Below are 8,589 nucleotides of genomic sequence, written 5' to 3' on the forward strand. Positions count from 1 at the left end.
CTTCACCCCTCCCTCGCCCATTCTTCAGCTTAGCTAATTTGTATTGTGGCAATTTAGACAACTCTTCAGTGCTCAGTGATGCAAGAGAACAAACCTAATGCCCCCATTCCCACCTCCCTCTACCCCCCCCCCCCAACTTCCATCTCAGGCCATGGCCCAGGACCAGCCTCTTCTAAATCTATTTCCCAGTCCCTCCCCAGTCCTCATTACCATATGGACACAATAATGGTTGTGTCAGGACGATACCTGCTTTACAAGTAGCAGATTATTGTGTCCCCGCCAGTGTTAACACAACAAGTACAAGCTCTCTGTCTGTGGCCATTCCACCGGCTGTCAGCACTCATCCATAATGGCCATGTCACACCATAACACATGGCGCACAAAGACGTATGACCCTGCAGCAACGCGCACAAAGACATACAGGCTGCTCCAAGATGTGGTGAACATATGGCCTCGTGCAATATAGGCTCTCCTCGGCGATTTACTATGGAGCCAAAAAAAAAAAAAACGCCTGCCCTTTGTCCAGAAAATGGTTCCCCCCACCCACTAGCACGGCTGCTAGGACTCACAGTGGCACGGTTTTGCACCAATTACACCACACTTTTACCAGGAGGGCCATCTGCATGCCAAATGGACCAGTCTGGACGGGCATTCTGGTCTGATAGGTGTGAATATCACAGGCCTAAGAGTGTATTAAACACAGCGGGGGGCTTGTATGTGTTTGTGTACACATTGGCCATGCAAATGTTTTACCCCCACCCTCCTCCTCCTATAACACTGCAACAACAACAACAAACACATTCCTACCATTTTGCAGTGCCCCATCAGAAACAAAAGCAAGTAAAGACGGTCCCATATCTAATCTGGTTGAACTCTCAGCCGCATTTGCACACATGGACAATTTCAAGGGACTTCTACTAAGCCAACAAAATTGGTGTGTGTGTGTGTGTGTGTGTGTGTGTCGCTGCAGTGTCTTGATACGAGAGCGAACAGATAGCATTTTTCTACTATTAAGCCATTTTGCAGAAAATGGACGAAACAGAATATTTTTTACGCACCAACTCCATTACTTCTTCATTATTCCTCCAAAAATTGTGTGGTTTCAGTTTGTTAGTTCACAGCATTAATGGGGAAAAAAATACTTCCTCATGATTTCACGACACTAGATCATAAAGTGATGGTGCATTTTGTGATGACTGGAATCATTTTTGCAACCCTTTTTCTTCACATTGTTATAATGGAAAAAATTTGAAATGGGCAGACAGAGGCCATGACATTTTCCATAATGACTTGATTTTCACTTTCATGGTTTATTTTTAGGTGGCACATCGGCCTTAAGTGTACCCACCAGAGTGGAGTTTGTATACAAGTGACATATGGATGTTTCTTTAAACCCATACAGACCCGAGCAAGATTGGTATCATTGAAAATTTGCAATTTATATATTCATTTCTCTAAATTAGCTTTGTTTGGACTTTGGCAGGACTCTTGGCACACATGTTGCACTGTAGTTATATTACAGCAAGGGATGTTAAGGTGGACTTGCTGTCCTCGCCACCTTCCTGGAACTGTACTGTATGTGCAAGAAGGCATCGGGTCAGCCGGAGGAGCTTCCTGCCATGCGAGGCTGCGCAGAAGCCTGCTGTGCGGGATTTACATGGCGGCCGTCCTCTATTGTCTGATGAGAGGATGTGCACCGGTGTTGTCTGGGCTCTGAGCCGGGGACACACTGAGTATGACGCACAAAACACTCTCACTCAGGGTGGAGCGTTCCACTCTCACTGAGCTTGTGGCCTCGCACAGCAAGGTTGCCCTCAAATTTGTTTTAATCTCAATCAAACAAAACAGGAAAAGGTGTGTTTATGGAGTATTTTTGGGGAGTAGCTTTGTATCTAAAAATACCATACATAAATATAATAAACCCGCAAATAGTGCTGCTAATAGACACTGTGCCACAATTATTAAGTTGAACCAAAAACAATTCTGGAATTAAATCAGTTCATATAATTATTATCATTGTTATTATTATTATTATTATTAACAACGACACATCTAAATAGTGATCCTGTTTGAATTCTGTTCCTAACCAAAACAGTTGCACCTACCTTCACTACTATGTGGAGTTATTGACACTAGCTCAAGAAAAAGACAAATCCCCATAATTATACCCCAAACCGAGCTGAGGTCTCTAGTGATTTGTTGATGGGAAATTTGAGTGATACTTTCACCTGAAACTTTGGTCCAGGTCCGAATAGGATGCTCCACTATAGCATCTCAATACAGACAAAGTTGATGGGAAAAGACTCAATAACTCCGCCATGCTGCTACGTTAGACAGAATATTTATCCAGTTTGGGCACCTGCTGTGGGAGACATTACCCATTTGTAAGTATTAACATGGGCATCCCCCCCTCAAACCCCCACTTCCACTCTGCACTCTTAACTCCCTCCCTCTGTGAGTACACTGTCAGTCATGTTGCAGCCTTTTAAATGTCACCCACTTACCGCGGAGAGCCGTCGACCCAGCTTGACAGTTTTATTGGGAAACGACGGAGGGGAGACTGAGAAAGAGGTAGAGTCGAGTCGAATTAGAATAATCAGACTGATGTGATTAATAGGAGCGCCATTGTGGGCTAATCACGTGCAGCGATCATCACGGCGGCAGACTTCAAATTAGCAAGGCCTCACCGTGAGGGCTTTGATCTGGCGGGCATCAAATGGAGCCCGGCGTCAGGTTGTCACTTACTTAAAGTACACCTTCGCCTTGACGTCCCGCCACAGTGCTAAAAATAGCCTCCGTCAGACGAAACATCACAAAAGATACAACGGAGCAATGGTGGAGGCTCCTCGGTAGAAGAAGAAGACATGAAAGTGACATCGGCCCTCAAGGCTGCTTGCTTATTTGTGTCTTTTCAAGTCCACTTACAGGAATTACCATGGAATCATTTATCAACTCTTCCCTTTTGTCTGCCTTTCATGCAAAACATCTGGATGAGATTTAGGTTGAATCTTCGTGTGTCCTCTTTTGTTTTTCCGGCAGGCCAAGAAGGCTGACTGTAACGGGATTGGCACGCTTATTACGACGGCTCTGTCTCTCCGCTGAAGTCAATGGAGACAGGGCTCAGAGCTTAAAACAATAGAGATGATGGAAAAAAAAAAAAAGGTTTTAAAAGGAGGCTGTCACGGCGCTTATGCAGCTGAGTTTTTACGCCAGCTCCGGCGTCATGGCGACGCTCTCGTCCGTCCTCCTTACAGGAATACTGACATTTTCATTAAAAGGTCAGCCATCTTTTCATGTTTTTTTTCACCCCGCCGCTTAATGCGAGTCGAAAGGTGAAAGCGAGCCAGAAAAGGAGACGCCAAGATACAAGATCAGAAAAGTTAAAAGAAATGTGAAAATGATCAGTTCGTGTGCAGCTCTTACCTCAAACCTAGTTTTGAATTACACGCCGTGAAAGACTTGATAGCGCATTGCATGCCTTGCATTTTCATCTCGTTTAAAGTTTACTCATATAGTGTCTCTATTGAAATAGATTAAAATTGAAATATGTTTATTTATTTATTTGTTATTATTTTTATTTATGTATTTATGTATATTTATTTTATTTTTTTATTTATTCTACCCCCCCATACAACAACTTACAGGCTGAATATTTACCTTTAAGGGGTGTGGCCTAATGCGTGACATCAGGAAGTAGTTGCTAGATAAATATAATCAACATATAGATTCGAACCCAGAACCTCATATCCTTGAGGCAGTTGTGCTAATCACTATTCAGCCAAAAATGCTCCGAATATTAAAGGGAAATATTTTTTTTCAATTCTTGCACAATTATATCATGTATTTAGTATGATGGAAGAGAGCATCCTTGCCACTGATTTACTTGAAGGTTGTTTATAACATTCCTTGTTAATTAAAAGGACCAACAATCCTCCAAGCCTCAAGACTATGCACTTAATTCAGTATTTATATGTTAAATAATTCCTGGGGATGTGAGGATTCCCATTACGAGATAATACTTTGAAATGAACGCCAAAATAAAAGAGGGAGGGACAAGTGGGGGCCCTCTTAGTTCTCTAATTTACTGTGTCGACCGTGTGAAGTACCAGGATGCCCCCATTTAGTCGTTCAAATGAGGGATGTACAATTCCTTCCTCTGAAAATGGATTAAAATAATTTGGCTGGAATAATCATTTAAATAGCAATAAGGAGCCCGAGTGTATCTATTGAGCATAAAGTATAAATTAAATAGCTTATTACCGCTTTTCATTTCCTTGAGGGAATCATCTCGACTGCTTTTTTTCTCTCAACCCCCCACCCCCCCCCACACCCCATCCTCGGAAGACGGGCTAATTTCTGCTGAAGTGAGGGGGGAAAAGTACATGAAAGTCTCCTGTTCTACACAGTGGATCTCATTCTCCATGCCGTCCATATTTCTGTCTGTCTATCCGGAGATGTGCGCTAAAGCCTCCTTAATCTAACCGCGTTAGGAGAGTAAGCGAGAAATCGTAACTGTGGCTCGGTGCGATTGGTCCCTGAGTAAATCCCAGGCCTAATCTTTCGCGTCGTACCTGTCAGAACGCCGGCGACCCTCTGCACTCGCATTCCTCCGCATCTTGTCAATATGTTGCCGAGAGGAGTTAATTTCATCACCCTTGGGAAAAATGAAGATGTGCAACGGGCCTGGTGTGGAAATGTGTTGTGTGTGGAATGCTGAAGGGTGCTTATTTTGGTGACGTCATGACGGGAAGAAGCTGCCCAAGACTTGTTTGGCCCCAACAGCTGCGTTTACCCGCAGTAATGCGCCGCGTCGGCCCCTCTCCCCGCTGTCAGCGCACCGATCGGCTTTCATGGATCATCTCTTATCTACAGAGTCTGTCACTGCCGAGGAGGGGCTCCTGCCATGGTTCACAGAACAGAAGCCCCCTGATTTTCGCTACTGTGCCATCCTATCCTTAATCACCCTCATCTCGCCCCCTCGCATGTGATCCGTGTTTGCGTCATTAGTTCCAAATGAGAGCCAAGGGGGGTTGTTGGTTGGAGGATGGCCACTATGAAGGGAAGGAAGACGCTTTTGTTTATTTGGACAGATGCACGCAGGCCCATCTCTGAACTTGTGTCAATGATCAAAGGGGCCGATGATGTAGAACAGATTCATGGGCCATGTCTTATCAGCCCTCCAGCCCTGCCCCTGCTCCGGCCATCATCCATCACGCCGATCCCCTCGTCTGTCTCGCCGCGACGACGGCACCCTAAACAAGGTGCATTCATCACTGACGCTTGCCTCTTATGCCAGGTGGCTTCACGCCCTCCGGGCCGTGGAGGCACTCTCCAACCCTCACCTCCAGTACAACCTCTTTGTGGCAATGTATTAGTTTAGTTTGTCTTTATTAGGTGTACTCGGTTCACTAAAGTCCTGGCATGCAGTCATACTACGGTAAAGTCTTAAGACTAACATTTGTTTACGCTAACAGTTTTAGCAATGCTACAAAGACCATAACGATAACGTTAAGGCCAAACTGTTAAAAATAACAATTGATTTATGTAGTAGTGACCCGAGGTCACTTAACTGTTCTTAGACTGGGGGGGAAACCAAATGTTTGTTTAGTTTGTTTAGCCATTTGTTTGTGAGTTAGCAAGCTATTTCTTGGTTTGTGGAGGACAACGGCCAGACAGTGACAAGTGAAAATCAACTAGTGAAATGACAAAAAAAGAAAATTCTGAATATTGATCCTTTTTTTAAGACTAAACTTAGTTCTGTTATTCCAATGCAACAATGTCTTGGCCACATTTCTGTATATTCATTTGAGTCTTCTCTGTGCGGTTATCTTGTCTTGCCTCTTTTATTGATCTAAAGTGGAATGCAAGGCGCTCTCAGACAATAGCAGGACCAAAAATGGCTTAAGTGGTTCTTTAGTGTCAGCAGGCTAAGCAAAGCGTTTCGTGCAGGCTTTTACAAGACCGACGCGGTGCCTTTGTGTTTGCCAAAATAGTTGACTTAAAACAAATCCCAAGTGTGACACCAAAGGGTAATGGCTGCACACTCACGAGCGAGTAGAAAAAAAATGTGGCAGTTCAAAGGAGAACCCCGTCTTTTCTCTTTTGTTTTGTTTTTTTCCACCAGACTGTACTTTCCTTCAAAAAGTTGCAGAGGTGAAAGCATAAAGATTTTGTGCTGGAGTTTTGTCAGGTAAAAATTAATTAAATAGCTTGTTGTGGTGTGCATATAATGATCATCCAGATCCTCAACAAAACTGAGTGGGTCAGTTCATTAGGTACATTTCATGACTTCTTGGGAGGTTTGTTCTCACTGAGCTTAGCAATGACAACCTGGAAGAATTACCGTTATATTACTCCTCATTCCAGTCTCCGAGGGGAGGCTTTAGTGTGACTGAGAATGAGGTCGACATGTCAAAGTTCACTGTCATACCATGCACCGTAAAATGACAGCATGTATGTGTGAAAGTCAAAGTCAACTCGAAAGGTGAATTCTTGGGCACAGATGTTGACAGCAACGCTATGAGTTCAGCCCGAGGCGACGCAAACAAACACTTGACGAAGACGTTTGGGTGACAGCCGGACGTAAGACGACATTCAGACGAGGCTACCGCCGTAATGAGATGGCGGGCGGACGCACTTCAATATTTCTCCCGTATCCTCCATGGGAGTTGTGTCACCTTGCTTTCGTCCTTGGCCTCTGAACTGTTAATAAGCCCATTTGTTCAAATGACAGTGGCAGGCAGCATAAGCTACACCCTCTTCCCTCCCCTCACATCCCCTTCTACCACCTCATTCCTCAAAGCAGGAGTCAGTTATCCCCTCCTGGCGGGGTTGAACGGATATCACTCCGACTGCTGTGACAGCTCCACTTTAGCATATTCATGACGAGCACGATTTCATTTCACAGGTGTATTAAAAATACCCCTTACCTCTAAAACGGCCATGCATGAAAACCGTTTGGGTTGGAAGTGGTAGTGGTGGGGGGAGGAATGTAAAAATATAAGCACGCATCTGAGGCCTGGGTCAAGAACCTTATTTCACAGTGACACCGCGGGGGCAGTTTGGCAGCGGCAATGTTTGTCAATTCGCCATTGGCGAGCAAGAGGCCCGAACCGAACGCATCATATTTATGGCGCACTTTTGTGAATACATTACCCCCCTGTCACGGTGAAATAAGTGACATCCTTACACACTGCTCCAAAAAAAGGGGGTAGATAAGAGCCAAAAGTAATTAGTACATTCATCTTTTTTACGATATCGTTTTTCAGACGTATATGATCTCAATGTAAATTAGAAATAAGGAGGAGATCAGGGGCGAGGAAAGATGAAATTAATTCATGAAGCGGGTCAAGCGCCCTATAGTTGCTGCGCAAAGGGGGTAGGCCAGCGGTAATTTACGGTGGCTCTGCCACTGCCACACACCTGGCATGGACTGATACCCCCCCACACACACACACACAATAATGCTGGGCCTCCACTCCCACTTCCTCAGATTTACAGAAACTGAGAGAAAAACGATTATACCGGCGTGAATTATTAAATTATGAGTTCCTTCCAAAACAATAATGTAAATAATCCATTTAATCCGCTACTGAATAAAAAAGAACCATCAATCCAAGATGAATTAAAAGTGCTATAAGTCCGCTGTAAATAGTTTGTTACTTCTGTAGTCATTTGCACGCGAGTAATTTAGCTACATGCTATTTACATATATAGCATCTTCACATAAAAATATATTAATTCGAAATTTATTCCAGACTCCATCGCAGTGAGACAGACATTGTGATGATATCCATAGAGGAAGAAATAGAACTAGCAACCACAGATGCTCCTGTCATAGTAGGTTGTATTTTCTGTTCTATGGTTATCATCAATAAAAATAAGTCATTTTTTCATTATATTTAATTTCATTTAAAATCCAAATTCAACAGCATTTGATCGTGGAGGTCCCACTGTATTGGCACTTCATAGATTGCTACAAGGACCCATTACTTCAGTCCAGACTAAAAACAAAAAATTCATTTTGTCATCACAAGACCAGTGACCAAGCTGCTTTTCAGTCAGTTTTAACATTATCTCCCATGTGCACATTATAACAGGCAGAATGTGAGCGTAGGAGATTAACGCCTCGGAAAAGCAGATGCGGAATTTAATTCTCCCGTCCACCATTGCCCGGGAAACCATTAAGTAATCACAACATTTTCCCTCCATTAAATTCGCGGCTGGTACTGTGCACACAAATGAAAGGGGGGGGGGGGGTGCTTAGGAGCAAAGCTCGGCCATTTTTTATTGACTGTAACGTTGGACCCTGCCTGCAGGCTCCGATGAATAAAACTGTTAAATAGCGTGCCTCAATCTGTCAGGAAATGAAAAGTCAGGGAATGGGTAAAAATAAAATCTAAGTTAAAAAAAAATGTTGAGATGTGTTCAACGCGATAAAGCTAGGTGGAATAAATGAGAAAAATAAAATAAAGATGTGCTTGATATTTCTCCATTATTTTCCAGTCATTTTACTCGACTGCAAATGATTTTTGTCCCCAGCAGGTACAGATAAGCTTCATGTGGCGAGGAAGTGGCTGAATTGGACTT

The sequence above is a fragment of the Syngnathus acus genome, chromosome 3 (genome assembly GCF_901709675.1).
Source record: "Syngnathus acus chromosome 3, fSynAcu1.2, whole genome shotgun sequence".
In the NCBI taxonomy this organism is placed as follows: Eukaryota; Metazoa; Chordata; class Actinopteri; order Syngnathiformes; family Syngnathidae; genus Syngnathus; species Syngnathus acus.